This window comes from Triticum urartu, chromosome 1, assembly GCF_003073215.2.
Source record: "Triticum urartu cultivar G1812 chromosome 1, Tu2.1, whole genome shotgun sequence".
NCBI lineage: Eukaryota > Viridiplantae > Streptophyta > Magnoliopsida > Poales > Poaceae > Triticum > Triticum urartu.
In genome coordinates, this window is record NC_053022.1 from 109,506,915 (window position 1) to 109,525,266 (window position 18,352).

Below are 18,352 nucleotides of genomic sequence, written 5' to 3' on the forward strand. Positions count from 1 at the left end.
CCTTTAGAGGGCGGCTTTTGCTGACCTGGCTGAGAGCTTCTGAATCCGGTGTTTACCGCCGCGCTCTTCGGGCTGTCTTCTTTATTCCGGCGCTTATTATTTTTGCCGTGTCTTGATTTCCCGTTTCCATCTCTAACTTCGGATGTACTTGGGTCGCTAGTGCTGCATCGGGCTAGCCAGCTGTCCTCGCCCGCGCAAAAGCGGGTCATGAGGCTTGTTAATGCTGCCATTGTTCTCGGCTTTTCTTGGCCGAGGTGTCTGGCAAGCCATTTGTCTCGGACGTTGTGTTTATAAGCTGCCAAGGCTTCGACATCCGGATAATCGACTATTTGGTTCTTTTTAGTAAGAAACCTGTTCCAAAGCTTTCGGGATGACTCTCCGGGCTGTTGAGTTATATGACTCAAATCGTCCGCGTCCGGAGGTCGGACATAAGTCCCTTGGAAATTTGCCCGAAAAGCGTCTTCGAGCTCTTCCCAGCTTCCAATGGGGCTTTCGGGGAGGCTTTTAAGCCAGTGCCGAGCTGGCCCTTTGAGCTTGAGGGGTAAGTACTTGATGGCATGGAGATCATCTCCTCGAGCCATATGCATATGGAGGATATAGTCCTCAATCCAGACCCCAGGGTCTGTTGTTCCGTCGTATGCCTCTATGTTTACGGGTTTGAATCCCTCTGGAAATTCATGGTCCAGCACCTCGTCGGTGAAACATAGGGGGTGTGCGGCACCCCTGTATCTGGGTGTACCGTGTTGTTCAGATGTTTGTTGTGTTGCATCGTATGCTGGAGCGCGCTTGCGTGGTCCATAGATGGATCTGGTTGCGCCGTCCTTTTGATGCGAGCCCTCGCGTGGATCATGTATTGGCTTATGTGCGGCGTTGTTTGCCGCTCTATGTTGGACGTGAGGTCGTCTATTCGGCCAGATGGCCGTTTTAATTTTTGGTTGCGGGGGATCTAAGGCCTCCTCATCAAATTCAGGTAGCAACTTTCGCTTCGGGTAGCTCTTGGTGGGGCGATTACCGCCGTACTTCGCTACTGTGTTGAGTACTTTACTCCATCTGATTCTGAGTGTGTCTTGTGCAGCCTTGAGCCTTTGCTTCTGCTTTTTTAGACTCCTCGCGGTGGCAACAAGCCTTTGACGGGCATTCTGTTGCTCCGGGTGTCTGTCCGATGTGATGTCGTCCAGACTATTATCTTTGACAGAGTCGGGTTGTTCGGTTTGATTCTCCGTGTTGCCGTGGTCCGGCGATGGTTCACCCTGCTCTAACGGTGGGTCTATATGATCGTTGTTTCTGCCAAGGCAGGATTTGGAGTGGCGCTTACGCCGCCGCTTTGACTGCATCTCGAGGGGACAACCCTTTGTTGTGTCGTTCTGTTCCTCGTCATCATTTTTTTGGTGTGTCCACCATGTATACGTCATGTGATGAAGTGGGCATCCAATGCCCTGTGGGCAGTGGTTCCTGTTCGTTTCCTGCATCGTCGTCCATACCGTCGATGTCTTCGGAGTCGAAGTCGAGCATGTCGCTTAAGTCATCGACAGTGGCTACTAAGTGGGTGGTGGGTGGGCGACGAATTTCTTCGTCATCCGCATCCCAATCCTGCCGGACATAGTTCGGCCAGGACTCTCCTGACAAGGAGAGAGACTTTAATGAATTTAGTATGTCGCCGAAGGGCGAGTGCTGAAAGATATCTGTGGAGGTGAACTCCATGATTGGCGCCCAGTCGGATTTGATAGGCACGGGCGCAGGCAGTTCGGAGTCCGTGGCCGGGGAAGGATCCGGCAGTTTGGCAACACGGCTCTCGTGAAGGGTAAGGTCGATATTCGGCTCGATCGCCGCTGAGGATACAGCCTCCGTGACGGGGTCTATCCACCCGTCCATGGATGGCGCAACTGGCTCCGAATTGAGGCTCGGAGCGGCTACCGGTGCGATCTCCTGAATACGGTCCGATGGTAGAGCTAAATCATACTCATCGTGACCGCGTGGCACACAAGGCAGGGGCTCGAATCCGTCGAAGATCAAGTCTCCATGGATTTCGGCCATGTAATTTAAGCTATCAAACCTGACCTGATGGCCAGGGGCGTAGCTTTCGATCTGCTCCAGATGGCCAAGCGAGTTGGCCCGCAGTGCAAAGCCACCGAACACAAAGATCTGTCCGGGGAGAAAAGTCTCACCCTGGACTGCATCGCTATCGATGATAGAAGGAGCCATCAAGCCTAACGGCGATGACACCGAGGAACTCTCAATGAAAGCACCAATGTCGGTGTCAAAACCGGCGGATCTCGGGTAGGGGGTCCCAAACTGTGCGTCTAAGGCGGATGGTAACAGGAGGCAGGGGACACAATGTTTTACCCAGGTTCGGGCCCTCTTGATGGAGGTAAAACCCTACGTCCTGCTTGATTTATTCTTGATGATATGGGTATTACAAGCGTTGATCTACCACGAGATCAGAGAGGCTAAACCCTAGAAGCTAGCCTATGGTATGATTGTCTGTTGTCCTACAGACTAAAACCCTCTGGTTTGTATAGACACCGGAGAGGGTTAGGGTTACACAAGGTCGGTTACAAAGGAGGAGATATCCATATCCGTACTGCCTAGCTTGCCTTCCACGCCAAGTAGAGTCCCATCCAGACACGAGATGAAGTCTTCAATCTTGTATCTTCATAGTCCAACAATCTGGCCAAAGGATATAGTCCGGCTGTCCGGAGAACCCTAATCCCGGACTCCCTCAGGGAGGATAGCTCACCACTCGGTAGGATTTTACAAACTTAGGTGAGTACTGGACTGCAGCTAAGCCCCCGAATGGGAGGCTGGCTCACCACTCGATAGGATTTTACAAACTTAGGCGAGTACTGGACTGCAGCTAAGCCCCCGAGTGGGAGGATTGCTCACCACTCGGTAGAATTTTACAAACTTAGGCGAGTACTAGACTACAGTTAAGCCCCCGAGTGGGAGTGTTGGTCACCACTCGGTAGCATTTTACAAACTTAGGCGAGTACTGGACTGCAGCTAAGCCCCCGAGTGGGAGTGTTGCTCACCACTCGGTAGGATTTTACAAACTTAGGCGAGTACTGGACTGCAGCTAAGCCCCCGAATGGGAGGCTGGCTCACCACTCGGTAGGATTTTACAAACATAGGCGAGTACTGGACTGCAGCTAAGCCCCCGAGTGGGAGGATTGCTCACCACTCGGTAGGATTTTACAAACTTCGGCGAGTACTAGACTGTAGCTAAGCCCCCGAATGGGAGGCTGGCTCACCACTCGGTAGGATTTTACAAACATAGGCGAGTACTGGACTGCAGCTAAGCCCCCGAGTTGGAGGATTCCTCACCACTCGGTAGGATTTTACAAGCTTAGGCGAGTACTGGACTGCAGCTAAGCCCCCGAGTGGGAGTGTTGCTCACCACTTGGTAGGATTTTACAAACTTAGGCGAGTACTGGACTGCAGCTAAGTCCCCGAGTGGGAGTGTTGCTCACCACTCGGTAGGATTTTACAAACTTAGGCGAGTACTGGACTGCAGCTAAGCCCCCGAGTGGGAGTGTTGCTCACCACTCGGTAGGATTTTACAAACTTAGGCGAGTACTGGACTGCAGCTAAGTCCCCGAGTGGGAGTGTTGGTCACCACTCGGTAGGATTTTACAAACTTAGGCGAGTACTGGACTGCAGCTAAGCCCCCGAGTGGGAGTGTTGCTCACCACTCGGTAGGATTTTACAAACTTAGGTGAGTACTGGACTGCAGCTAAGTCCCCGAGTGGGAGTGTTGCTCACCACTCGGTAGGATTTTACAAACTTAGGCGAGTACTGGACTGCAGCTAAGTCCCCGAGTGGGAGTGTTGCTCACCACTCGGTAGGATTTTACAAACTTAGGTGAGTACTGGACTGCAGCTAAGCCCCCGAGTGAGAGGTTGGCTCACCACTCGGTAGGATTTTAAAAACTTAGGCGAAACGGATTTGTAGCTAAGCCCCCGAGTGAGAGGCTTGCTCACCACTCGGTAGGATTTTCTTTCGAACTTAGGCGAAACGGATTCGCAGCTAAGTCACCCACTGGGGGATTTCAGACGTAAATTAAAGCAACAACAATCGTTCGAGAGGAATGTAAAGCTCTTGTCTTTGATAAACAAATTACAAATGTATTTCTTATTACATTTTATTCGAACTAGTACTTAAGTATAAAAGGGGCGGAGCAGGTCCGCATTCCAAGCCCGTGGCTCGTCTTTCTTATGCTCGACACAGTAAAGGTGCTATGCTCCATTGTGGAGCACTCTGGTGACAATGAAGGGACCTTCCCAAGCCGGGGCGAGCTTGTGTGGTTTCTGTTGATCCACTCGAAGAACCAAGTCACCCTCTTGAAAGGCTCGACCCCTCACGTGTCTAGCGTGGAATCGATGCAAGTCTTGCTAATAAATGGTCGACCGGATCAAGGCCATCTCTCTTTCCTCCTCTAGGAGGTCGACTGCGTCTTGCCGAGCTTGTTCTGCTTCATCTTTAGAGAAGAGCTCCACTCGTGGTGCATTATGAAGCAAGTCACTCGGTAGAACAGCTTCAGCTCCATAGACCAAGAAGAATGGAGTTCGGCCAGTCGACCGATTGGGAGTTGTCCTCAATCCCCAAAGAACTGATGGAAGTTCATCAACCCAGGCGCCCGCCGCGTGCTTGAGATCTCTCATCAGTCGGGGTTTCAGTCCTTTTAGAATCAGGCCATTTGCTCTTTCTGCTTGTCCATTCGACTAGGGATGGGCGACTGAAGCATAGTCGAGTCGTGTGCCTTGTGAGGCGCAGAAAGTTCTGAACTGATCAGAATCGAAGTTCGGTCTGTTGTTAGTGATGATGTTGTGCGGAACCCCATATCCGAATGTCAACTCTCTGATGAAGCTGACAACAGTACTAGCTTCAAAATTCTTAATAGGCTTGGCTTCGATCCATTTGGTAAACGTGTCGACTGCTACGAGCACATGAGTGAAGCCACTCCTACCAGTCCCCAGTGGACCAACCATGTCCAATCCCCAAACAGCAAAGGGCCAGACGAGCGGAATGGTCTTCAGGGCTAATGCAGGTTTGTGCGACATATTGGAGTAGAACTGGCAGCCTTCGCATCTGTCGACTATATCTTTCGCCATTTCGTTTGCTCATGGCCAATAAAATCCAGCTCGGTATGCTTTAGCCACAATGGTCCGAGAGGACGCATGGTGACCACAGGTCCCCGAATGGATGTCGTGGAGGATCACTCGACCTTCTTCTGGCGTTATGCATTTCTGGCTGACCCCGGTTGCACTTTCTCCGAACAGCTGTCATCTTATTACAATAAAGGCCTTGGACCGACGGATGATCTGTCGAGCCTCTTCTTCATCTTCTGAGAGCTCTTTCCTAAGGATATTGTAACATCCCAACTTTTCAATTTGGAATGTTATACATAGGTCATTCATGTATATCATATTTTATTGCATTTCTCGTTCCGCAATCCTCGAAATCCTAAGCAACTCAACGACCTTCGGAGAGAGTTGGGGATTTCCCGGTTTTCATATTTGATTTTTATCAAATATTGAAACGAGGATTTTTGATTTTAATTATTTTTCTCCCTGAAAAAAATATTTCATGTTAAAATAAATGAGAGGAGATAATATGACTTCTCCAAAATAATTGAAATATTGGAGGAAAAATATTAAAATCATTTATTTGATTTTTTCGGATTTTATTTGCATTAGAAAAATTGCACGTTTTCAAAATTGCATTTTAGGGCCAAGAAAATGTTCACCTCGTTCTAAATATTTTATTTAGACGGCGAAAATTTGTTTTGGCATTTTTAGATTTTTATTTATTTTTCTAGGATTTTATTTTGGTCGGCGAAATTATTTAAAAAAATGGTTCCCGTGCCCGACTGGGCCTAAGGCCCAGCCGAGCCAGGCCGCCGCCGCCGCATCCTGCGCGCGCGCGCCGCCGCCGCCGCTCGGACCGGAGTCCGAGTCGGACTCCGCCTCCACCTGCTGCAGCGCCTTACCCCCTCCTCCAAGTCGCGTCGCCCCCGCCCTTTATATACGCCCGCCCTCGAGCCCCAACACCACACCACCACTGCCGCCAGCCCCGCCGCCCCGCAGCCGCCGCCCCCCGCGCTAGCCGCTGCCGCCGCTTGCCGCCGCCGCTTGCCGCCGCCACCTCGTAAGCCGCCGCCCACGTCTCGCCGGAGGTACCGCACCGTAATCCGAGCCGCCGGATTTTTCTAAAACCGTTCGGTTTTTTTAGAAACCCTAGATCCGTTTTTTTTTGGATCGCCGATTTTTCTTTTTTTGGTTTTCCTGTTTAGCGGACGTTCGTCCGAACGTTCGTTTTAACGAACGGTTCTTCGCCCGTTAGTTACAGCTAACAAACGCTCGTTCGTTAGTCTGTTCGTCAGTTTTATTTTATCGGATTTATTCCGTGATTTTTCTGATCGCGATTTCTGATCCGATCTTAGTTTCTGTTTATCTTTTTGCTCGTTAGTCGGAATCAAGCGATTCAAGCGCCTAGAGTTTCATCTCGAAACCCTCATTCCGTTTAACCAACTTAAATGAGTTTTTGCTACTGTAAAATTTGACCTAGGTTCAGATTAGTAAACGAAGCTTCTTTCTTTCGCCGTTTGAGTTTCGTTGCTCCATTTGATTTGATTCTTTTTGCGAACCGGAGTTCTTAAGTTGAACCTTCTGGTCAACCCCTTTTATTTGAGTTTTGCTTGTGCATATCTTGCTTGTTGCTTATGTATGCTATTGTTTGTTTGCGATAGAACATCCGGAGTGCGAAGCGTGCTACTACGAGTCCCTAGGTTTCGCAGACCGTCAGCAAGGCAAGTAACACTTTGATCATATCCCTTTTATCACCCAGTTTTTATGCAGTAGTTCCAATCCTCAAACATTGCATGGCTAGGATGTCATTAATATGTGGGCTGGGAAGTAGTTGATGAGGTAGTACCTATTACCCTGTTACATTCAAACCTTGGGAGTTACTTCTACACTGCTTATATTACTATGCTATGCTATGCTCGTAGACGTGGTTTGGGTTTGAATGAAATCCATGACATATGTGAGATTGTTAATTAATGGTTCAAACTTAAGGTGGCAACTTGAATTAATATCTGGGTGGATTGAGGCACCTAGAGTACCCAGTGTTGCCTGTTTTTTTGGAAATCCCAGAGTACCCGTGTGATCTTCCTATGGACCACCACCCAGGCTCAAAGGGAACTGAGATGATTCATGCTAGAAACTTCCGTGTGCAGCCACAAGCTATTATGGGCTCTAGCATAGTTGAGTAAGTTACGTGAAGCTCTTGAAGAGGCAGATCAGTAGGTAGTGGGATGTAGGTTTGGTATGGTCCGTCTGGAGTAGAGAGTTAATGTTTCTGAAAGACTGTGTCTCGGTCATCTGTATCTCAAACACCTTGTAGTGCGAGAAATCCAACGGAGGCGATCGAGTCTCGTGGGGAAAAGTGCGCAAACATCTGCAGAGTGTATAATCTAATCATGGTTAGCCGTGTCCCCGGTTATGGACAATTCTTGAGTATCTAGTATTTGGGTTATCACATGTATCTCATCATTCTTAAATAATATGGTTGGGATGTTAATTACTTTAATTGGGATTGAGTTGGAGAACCTTCTCAATGATGTTTCAACTACCATGATAGTTAAATTAAAATCTATTCCTTTATTGTAGGGAAAAATTGGCTTTTCGCAAAACTGTAACCATAGAGCTTTCCACCAGCCAAATATGCATGTAGTGATAGCATTATTCTGTTCTTGCTCTACTGTGTTACTTTGCTAGCATATTCCATGTGCTGACCCGTTTTCGGGCTGCAACGTATTATGTTGCAGACTTTTCAGACGAGGAGTAAGGTTCGTTAGGTCGTTGCCGTGCAGCTCAGCTATGCCGTTGGAGTTAATGGACTCACTTTATCTTCCAAGCCTTCCGCTGTTATCGTATTAGATGGCCTTAAGCCATATTATTGTAATAAGTCCTCTTTTGAGACATTTGATGTAATAAGAGTGTGATTGCCACTCTGTTATAAATCCTTCGAGTACTGTGTGTGTCAGCATTACCGATCCAGGGATGACACTGAAGCACAGAGACTTGACCGTCTGAGGTCGGGTCACTACAAGATGGTATCAGAGCACACACTGAGTGTAGGACACGACCACTAAGATAAACCCTAGGTCACACTTCTCTACTCATTTCTGACTCCTCTCCATTTTCAACTCTTTAGGATGGCGGAGATGAAGAACAAGTTTGTACAACCGGATGAAGACACACCTTCTGGACACCACTTGAAGGAAGTCACTAGGTACTTGAACATTGGAATACCAAGCTTCACCGGAACGTACGACACCACTTTACCTGAAGAGGAGCGCTGGATGGTTCAAGTACAAGTTCTAGGAAGGACGTTCTCGCCAACTTCTAAACCCATAGAGTTTTCTTTTGAAGCACCCACCTGGAGTCTAGGCAAGAGCATGGCAGCCCACATTACCATGGGATGCATTGGAGAGGTCTACAACAAGGAGCTTAAGGACACTATCTACCAAATATGTGGGCGCCGAGACGAGCAATGGGAAGTAATCAGCATCAGGAAGGATAGATCCATTGCAGCTTTCATCCAGGAGTTAAACCAGCACATTCGACGCCAGGAGAACCAGATGTGCGCGGACATGATGGACTTGAAGAAGGCAAAGACTAGAATCATCGAGTTGGAGGAAGAACTCAAGTTTACACGCGATGGATATGAGGAGGAAATCAAGACACTACTGGAGAAGAATGACGACTTAGTCAAGAAGATTGGAGTATTCATGGGAGGACCGGCACCAGTGGAAGAAGACGAAGAAGAAGAACCCAAGGAGATACTCCCCGAGGACTACATCATCATCCACGACACCGATTCCGATCCTAGTGATGATGACTTTGAAGACGAAGCTGGAGCTGACATCATGGAGTCTTCCACCGATCAAAATTTCTAGATGACCACCAAATATTAGTAGTATTTCCCCATGTAATTAGTAGTAGATGAGCACTTTGCGATAGTCCTAGACCGTTTGTATGCCCTTGCTTGATTGATTGAGTGAAATGTTTGTGTTTGTCTCATGTGCATATGGGTAGTGTTTTCTCATTAGACCCATTTTCTATTCTGATCTCTTCCATCTAAACCCATCAGATGCCTCCGAGACGTGACACCGGTTTTGCTTTCCCACCGGAGCTCACCCAGTTGATCCAGTAGCAGAATACTTTCATGCAATTGCTAGTTCAAAACCAGGGCAACAACAACAACAACAACAACAAGAACAACAACAACAACCCGCCACCAGTGGACAACCTAGCCCGTTTTCTAAGGTTACAGCCGCCGGTGTTTTCCAGTAGCACCGAGCATATAGTTGCTGATGATTGGCTACGCCGTATTGGAAGGGAGTTGACCACCGCAGGTTGCACGGATGCTGAGAGGGTGCGCTTTGCCGCACATCAATTGGATGGACATGCAGCCTCATGGTGGGAGAATTACACAGCCACTTTCCCCATAACCAACGTCACTTGGGACCAGTTTTAGCAAGCTTTCCGCACGGCCCATGTCTCAACTGGAGCTATGCAGATGAAGAAGCGGGAGTTCCGGAACCTACGTCAGGGGAACTGTACTGTGGCTCAGTACGTGGATGAGTTTAGCAAGTTATCTCGCTATGCCCCTAATGATGTGGCCACAGATGCCGTGAAGTAGGAGAAGTTTATGGAAGGGCTGAATGAGGAGATGACCATGCAGTTGATGGTAGCAACCTTCAACAACTACCAGGAGTTGGTAGATAAGGCTCTTATGATTGAAGGGAAGCAGCAGCAGATTGAGAGCCACAAGAGGAAGTATGGACAGGGGAAGTATAACTCAGGAGCTCAGTAGAAGCCTCGCCTAACACCGAATTCGGGAGGACTTGTTCATAACCATGGAGGTCACAACTGCACTGGAGGAGGATCACATAACCACAATGGTTCTAAGAATGGGAATGGGAACGGAACCAACCATAACCAGAACCGCCTCAATCCAGCCACAACCACCAAAAGAGACCTAAGTCACGTTACTTGCTTCAAGTGTGGGAAGACTGGACACTACGCCACGGAGTGCCCTGAAGGAAAGAATGGAAACGTAAATGGGAGTGCGGGGAAGAAGCCTAATCCATTCAACAAAGGACAAGTGAATCACGTTAACATGGAGGAGGTTGAAGAGCAGTCGGACGCGGTAATAGGTAAGATTTTGGTGAAGTCATTTACCGCTCTTGTTCTTTTGGATACTGGTGCATCGCATTCATACATATCAATGGGATTTGTGGATAAGTTTAAACTACCAACCCAAACCCTTAGGACCCATCTGTTAGTAAGCTCACCCGGAGCAGAATACATGGCTAGCCGATGGTGCGACCAGGTACCCTTAACCATTGGCACACATGTTTTTCCGTCCGACCTAATTATCTTGGAGTCACAAGGATTGGATGTGATATTAGGTATGGACTGGATGTCAAAGTTTGGAGGGAGTATTGACTGTGCTAGTAAGTCGATTTATCTTACCACCCCGGAGGGAAAAAGGATTAAGTATGTGTCTGGGCATGTGCCTAGGAGGAGCCAGTGAATGCCCTTACGGGAGTTGTTTAGGAGGAAGTGCCTATAGTGAAGGATTATCCGGATGTTTTTCCAGAGGAGTTACCAGGCATGCCACCGGATAGAGACATTGAGTTTTTGATAGAGTTGTTGCCAGGAACAGGACCAATATCCAAGAGACCCTATCGGATGCCCGCAAATGATCTGGAGGAAATTAAGAAATAGAGCAAGGATTTATTGGAAAAAGGATACATTCGAAGAAGTTCATCACCTTGGGGAGCCCTGTGCTTTTGGTTGAGAAGTAGGACAAATCCCTAAGGATGGTTGTCGATTCTCGAGCCTTGAATGAGGTGACGATTAAGAACAAGTACCCACTGCCGATGATCAATGATCTGTTTGATCAGTTGCAAGGAGATAAGGTGTTCTCGAAGATCGATCTGCGATCAGGATACCATCAGTTGAAGATACGTGAGAAGGATATACCAAAGACAGCGTTTACGACGCGGTATGGATTATACGAGTACACGGTCATGTCATTTGGACTGACTAATGCTCCTGCTTATTTCATGAGCATGATGAACAAGGTGTTCATGGAGTATTTGGACAAGTTTGTTGTGGTGTTTATTGATGATATTATGGTATACTCGAAGAATGAGGAGGAGCACAAGGAGCATTTGCGCTTAGTTCTCGAGAAACTCAGGGAACACCAGTTGTATGCTAAGTTTAGCAAATGCGAGTTTTGGTTGAAAGAAGTCGGATTCCTTGGACATGTTATATCGGGAGAAGGTATAGCAGTAGACCCCAGCAAAATTTAGTCAGTCACTGAATGGTTGGCACCCACCTCAGTTAGCGAGATCCGCAGTTTCCTTAGATTCGCAGGTTACTATCGGAGATTCATTGAGAACTTTTCCAAGATTGCAAAGCCAATGACTGAACTATTAAAGAAGGATACTAAGTTTAAATGGATAGAAGATTGCGAGGCAAGTTTCCAGGAGTTGAAGGAACGGTTGACTACAGCGCCAGTGCTAACACTGCCGGATATACATAAGGAATTCCAAGTGTATTGCGACGCCTCTCGCTTAGGACTTGGATGTGTACTTATGCAGGATGGAAGAGTTGTTTCGTATGCCTCACGACAACTAAAACCTCATGAGTTGAACTATGCCACACATGATTTGGAGTTAGCAGCCATAGTGCATGCATTAAAGACTTGGAGGCATTACCTTATTGGAAACCGATGTGATGTATACACGGACCATAAGAGTTTGAAGTACATCTTCACCCAGAAGGAACTGAACCTTAGACAGAGGAGATGGTTGGAGCTTATAAAGTATTATGATATGAAGCTACACTATCACCCAGGAAAGGCCAATGTTGTAGCAGACGCCTTGAGCAGGAAGAGTTATGCTAATATCCTTGAAAGTAAGGGATTGCCGAAGGAGTTAGCAGAGAATATCATGGAACTTCAATTGGAGATGGTTCCTAGAGGAATCGTTGCAACAATGGAGGTCCAGTCGACATTGTTGGACAAGATTCGGGAAGCTCAGAAGGATGACAAGGAGATTGCCGAGATAAAGGAGAAGATGAGCAAAGGAAAGGCCAAAGGTTTTCGTGAAGATGAGCACGATACCCTATGGTTTGAGGACCGAGTTTATGTGCCCAATAACCAGGAGATCAGGAGGTTAATACTTCAAGAGGCTCATGATTCACCATACTCGATACACCCCGGAAACACCAAGATGTATCTGGAGTTGAAGGAATGTTTCTGGTGGACTGGTATGAAAAAGGATATTGCCGGGTATGTAGCCGTATGTGATGTATGTCAGCGAGTGAAGGCAGAACATCAAAAGCCAGCAGGATTATTACAGCCTATGCCGATACCCGAATGGAAGTGGGATAAACTTGGCATGGATTTTATCAAAGGATTGCCCAGGACTAAAGCAGGATATGATTCCATATGGGTAGCAGTTGATCGCTTGACCAAAGTGGCTCACTTCATCCCAGTGAAAACCACTTATACCAGTGCAAAGTTGGCCAAGATTTATATGTCCAGGATCGTATGTCTGCATGGAGTTCCAAGGACCATCGTATTAGATAGAGGAACACAGTTTACTTCAAAGTTCTGGCATCAGTTACATCAGACTTTGGGAACAAGGTTAGAGTTCAGTACAGCTTTTCACCCGCAGACAGATGGACAGACTGAGAGAGTGAACCAAATTTTGGAGGACATGTTGAGAGCCTGTGCGCTAGATTATGGATCTAGTTGGGATGACAATTTGCCTTACACAGAGTCCTCGTACAACAATAGCTACCAAGCCAATTTGAAGATGGCACCGTTTGAAGCCCTGTATGGACGCAGGTGCAGAACACCCTTGATGTGGGATGAGGTAGGAGACCGACAGTTGTTTGGACCAGACTTGATCAAAGAGTCTGAGGAAAAGGTTAAATTGATTCGCGATAGATTGAAGATTGCTCAGTCCAGGCAGAAGAGTTATGCGGACTCAAAACGCAAAGAGGTAACCTATGAAATTGGAGACAGAGTATATCTGCGAGTATCTCCCTTGCGAGGAGTGAAACGTTTTGGAGTTAAGGGGAAATTAGCTTCGAGATTTGTATGAACGTATCGTGTTTTGGAACGGATGGGAGAAGTTGCCTACAAGTTGGAATTACCCGAGGGATTGTCAGGAGTTCATGATGTGTTTCACGTTTCACAGCTGAAGAAGTGTCATGCTGAGATGGCCGATATACCGTTAAGGGATACAGTACCCTTGGAGGCAATTCAGTTGGACAGTGATTTGACTTACGAGGAGAAGCCAGTAAAGATTCTTGAGTTTCCAGCAGGGTCACCCACAGTAAGGTTATCAAGTTTTGCAAAGTTCAGTGGAGCCACCATACCGAGGATGAAGCCACTTGGGAACGAGAGGATGATATTCGCCAAGACCACCCACACCTATTTTCTAGCCAACCCGAATCTCGAGGGCGAGATTCATCTTAAGGGGGGTAGGTTTGTAACATCCCAAATTTTCAATTTGGAATGTTATACATAGGTCATTCATGCATATCATATTTTATTGCATTTCTCGTTCCGCAATCCTCGAAATCCTAAGCAACTCAAGGACCTTCGGAGAGAGTTGGGGATTTCCCGGTTTTCATATTTGATTTTTATCAAATATTGAAACGAGGATTTTTGATTTTAATTATTTTTCTCCCCGAAAAAATATTTCATGTTAAAATAAATGAGAGGAGATAATATGACTTCTCCAAAATAATTGAAATATTGGAGGAAAATATTAAAATCATTTATTTGATTTTATGTGATTTTTTCGGATTTTATTTGCATTAGAAAAATTGCACGTTTTCAATATTGCATTTTAGGGCCAAGAAAATGTTCATCTCGTTCTAAATATTTTATTTAGACGGTGAAAATTTGTTTTGGCATTTTTAGATTTTTATTTATTTTTGTAGGATTTTATTTCAGTCGGTGAAATTATTTTAAAAAAAAGTTCCCGCGCCCGACTGGGCCTAAGGCCCAGCCGATCCAGGCCGCCGCCGCCGCCCCCTGCGCGCCCGCACCGCCGCTGCCGCTCGGACCGGAGTCCGAGTCGGACTCCGCCTCCGCCTGCCGCCGCGCCTTGCCACCTCCTCCAGGTCGCGTTGCCCCCGCCCTTTATATATGCCCGCCCCCGAGCCCCAACACCACACCACCACCACCACCAGCCCTGCCGCCCCGCAGCCGCCGCCGCCCGCGCTAGCCGCCGCCGCCCCGCCGCCCTCGTCTCGGCGGAGCCCCTCGCCGGAGGTACCGCACCGGAATCCGAGCTGTCGTTTTTTTTTCTAAAACTGTTCGTTTTTTTAGAAACCCTAGATCCATTTTTTTCGGATCACCGGTTTTTCTTTTTTTCGGTTTTCCTGTTTAGCGGACGTTCATCCGAATGTTCATTTTAACGAATGGTTCTTCGCCCGTTAGTTACAGCTAACGAACGCTCGTTCGTTAGTCTGTTCGTCAGTTTTCTTTTATCGGATTTATTCCGCGATTTTTCTGATCGTGATTTCTGATCCGATCTTAGTTTCTGTTTCTCTTTTCGCTCGTTACTCGGAATCAGGCGACTCAAGCGCCTAGAGTTTTGTATCGAAACCCTCTTTCCGTTTAACCAACTTAAATGAGTTTTTGCTACTTTAAAATTTGACCTAGGTTCACATTAGTAAACGAAGCTTCTTTGTTTCGCCGTTTGAGTTTTGTTGCTTCGTTTGATTTGATTCTTTTTGCGAACCGGAGTTATTAAGTTGAACCTTCTGGTCAACCCCTTTTATTTGAGTTTTTCTTGTGCATCTCTTGCTTGTTGCTTATGTATGCTATTGTTTGTTTGCGATAGAACACCCGTAGTGCGAAGCGTGCTACTACGAGTCCCTAGGTTTCGCAGACCTTCAGCAAGGCAAGTAACACTTTGATAATATCCCTTTTATCACCCAGTTTTTATGCATTAGTTCCAATCCTCAAATATTGCATGGTTAGGATGTCATTAATATGTGGGTTGGGAAGTAGTTGATGAGGTAGAACCTATTACCCTGTTACATTCAAACCCTGGGAGTTACTTCTACGCTGCTTATATTACTATGCTATGCTATGCTCGTAGACGTGGTTTGGGTTTGAGTGAAAGCCATGAAAGATGTGAGATTGTTAATTAATGGTTCAAACTTAAGGTGGCAACTTGAATTAACATCTGGGTGGATTGAGGCACCTGGAGTACCTAGTGTTGCCTGTTTTTTTGGAAATCCCAGAGTACCCATGTGATCTTCCTATTGACCGCCACCCAGGCTCAAAGGGAACTGAGATGATTCATGCTAGAAACTTCCGTGTCCAGACACAAGCTATTATGGGCTCTAGCATAGTTGAGTAAGTTACGTGAATCTCTTGAAGAGGCAGATCAGCAGGTAGTGGGATGTATGTTTGCTATGGTCTGTCCGGAGTAGAGAGTTAATGTTTCTGAAAGACTGTGTCTCGGTCATCCGTATCTCAAACACCTTGTAGTGTGATAAATCCAACGGAGGCGATCGAGTCTTGTGGGGAAAAGTGCGCAAACCTCTGTAGAGTGTATAATCTAATCATGGTTAGCCGTGTCCCCGGTTATGGACAATTCTTGAGTATCTAGTATTTGGGTTATCACATGTATCTCATCATTCTTATATAATATTTTTGGGATGTTAATTACTTCAATTGGGATTGAGTTGGAGGAACCTTCTCAATGATGTTTCAACTACCATGATAGTTAAATTAAAATCTATTCCTTTGTTGTAGGGAAAAATTGGCTTTTCACAAAACTGTAACCATAGAGCTTTCCACCAGCCAAATATGCATGTAGTGATAGCATTATTCTGTTCTTGCTCTACCATGTTACTTTGCCAGCATATTCCATGTGCTGACCCGTTTTTGGGCTGCAACGTATTATGTTGTAGACTTTTCAGACGAGGAGTAAGGTTCGTTAGGTCGTTGCCATGCAGCTCAGCTATGCCGTTGGATTTAATGGACTCACTTTATCTTCCAAGCCTTCCGCTGTTATCATATTAGATGGCCTTAAGCCATATTATTGTAATAAGTTCTCTTTTGAGACATTCGATGTAATAAGTGTGTGATTGCCACTCTGTTATAATTCCTTCGAGTACTATGTGTGTCAGCATTACCGATCCAGGGATGACACTGAAGCACAGAGACTTGACCATCTGAAGTCGGGTCTCTACAGATATATGCAATGTATGGCACTGTCCAGTCGGGAGTCATGACCAACACCTCCATGATCAAGTCGACCACGGCTAGGACCTCGACTTCAGTCGGATCTGTGGCACTCTTAGGCTGCGGGGGTTCTTCAGTGAAGGGATCTTCTTGAACTGAATGTGCATGAATATGCTCCAGGAACACATTACTGGGGATGGCTTCTCTCTTGGAGCCTATCTTTGCTAAATCATCTGCTGCTTGATTTTTCAGTCGGGGTATATGATGGAGCTCTAACCCCTCAAACTTCTTTTCCAACTTCCTCACCGTGATGCAGTAACCATTCATGGCTGGGCTTCTGACGTCCCACTCCTTCATCACTTGATTGACTACCAAATCTGAGTCGCCATAGACCATGAGGCGACGGACGCCGAGTGAGATGGCCATACACAACCCATACAAGAGTGCTTCATATTCTGCTTCGTTATTAGAGGAATCAAAGTGAATCTGAAGGACATATCTGAGCTTGTCTCCTTGGGGGGACACCAGTACCACCCCAGCACCGGAACCATTCAGCATCTTGGAACCGTCAAAGAACATGGTCCAGTGCTCCGAGTGAGCTTGAGTCGGCAGTTGTTGTTCGATCCACTCGGCGAGGAAATCTACTACTGCTTGGGACTTGATAGCTTTATTTGCCTCAAACTTGATATCTAAGGGAAGGAGTTCAATCGCCCACTTTGCCACTCGACCAGTTGCATCTCTGTTGTTCAGAATCTCTGACAATGGAGCGTCACTGACGACTGTAATTGAGTGATCAAAGAAGTAATGTGCAACCTTCTTCGTGGTCATATAAATCCCATAAACAAGCTTCTGATAATGTGGATATCTTTGCTTTGATGGAGTCAAAACTTCAGAGACATAGTATACTGGGCGCTGAACTTTGTAGGCTTTTCCTTCTTCTTCCCGCTCGACCGTAAGTACTATACTGACGACTTGTCCAGTGGCTGCAATGTAAAGCAGTAAAGGCTCTTTGCTGATTGGAGAAGCAAGCACCGACTGGGTGGAAAGCAGGGCTTTAAGCTCTGCAAATGCTGCATCAGCTTTAGGAGTCCACTCGAACTTATCTGAATTCTTCATCAGTTGGTAAAGAGGCAGCGCCTTTTCACCGAGGCGAGAAATGAATCGACTTAGGGTGGCCAAACAACCTGTAAGCTTCTGGACATCATGCACACGCATAGGGCGTTTCATTCGTTGTATGGCACCTACTTTCTCTGGGTTAGCGTCGATCCCTCATTCGGAAACGAGAAAACTGAGTAATTTTCTACCTGGAACTCCAAACGTGCATTTTGATGGATTAAGCTTGATATCGTACCTTCTGAGGTTGGCAAAGGTTTCAGCAAGGTCAGCCAGTAGGTCGGAACCTTTACGTGACTTGACCATAATGTCATCCATGTATGCTTCCACATTCCGACTGATCTGAGTGAGTAAACACTTCTGAATCATCTGCATGAATGTGGCTCCGGCGTTCTTCAAACCGAATGGCATGGTGACGTAATAGAAGCACCCAAATGGGGTGATGAAAGCTGTTTTTATCTCATCGGGTCCATACAGACGGATCTGATGATACCTGGAATAAGCGTCCAAAAAGGACAAACACTCACACCCCGCGGTCGAGTCCACTATTTGGTCGATGCGAGGGAGAGGAAAGTGATCTTTCGGGCAGGCCCGGTTGATATGTTTGAAGTCAATGCACTTGCGAAGTGAGTCGTCCTTCTTTGGGACCCTGACAACATTAGCTAACCACTCGGAGTGGTAAATTTCTTGGATAAACTCAGCTTCTAGAAGTCGAGCCACTTCTTCACCGATTGCCTTCCTCTTCTGTACGACGGACCGTCGAAGATGTTCTTTGACTGGTTTTACTTTTGGGTCGACTCGCAAGCAATGCTCAGGCAGTCCCGTGGGAACACCTGGCATGTCAGAAGGTTTCCATGCAAATATGTCCCAGTTCTCACGGAGGAACTGGATGAGCGCTTCTTCCTATTTGGAGTCGAGTGTTGTTGAAATGTGGGTCAGA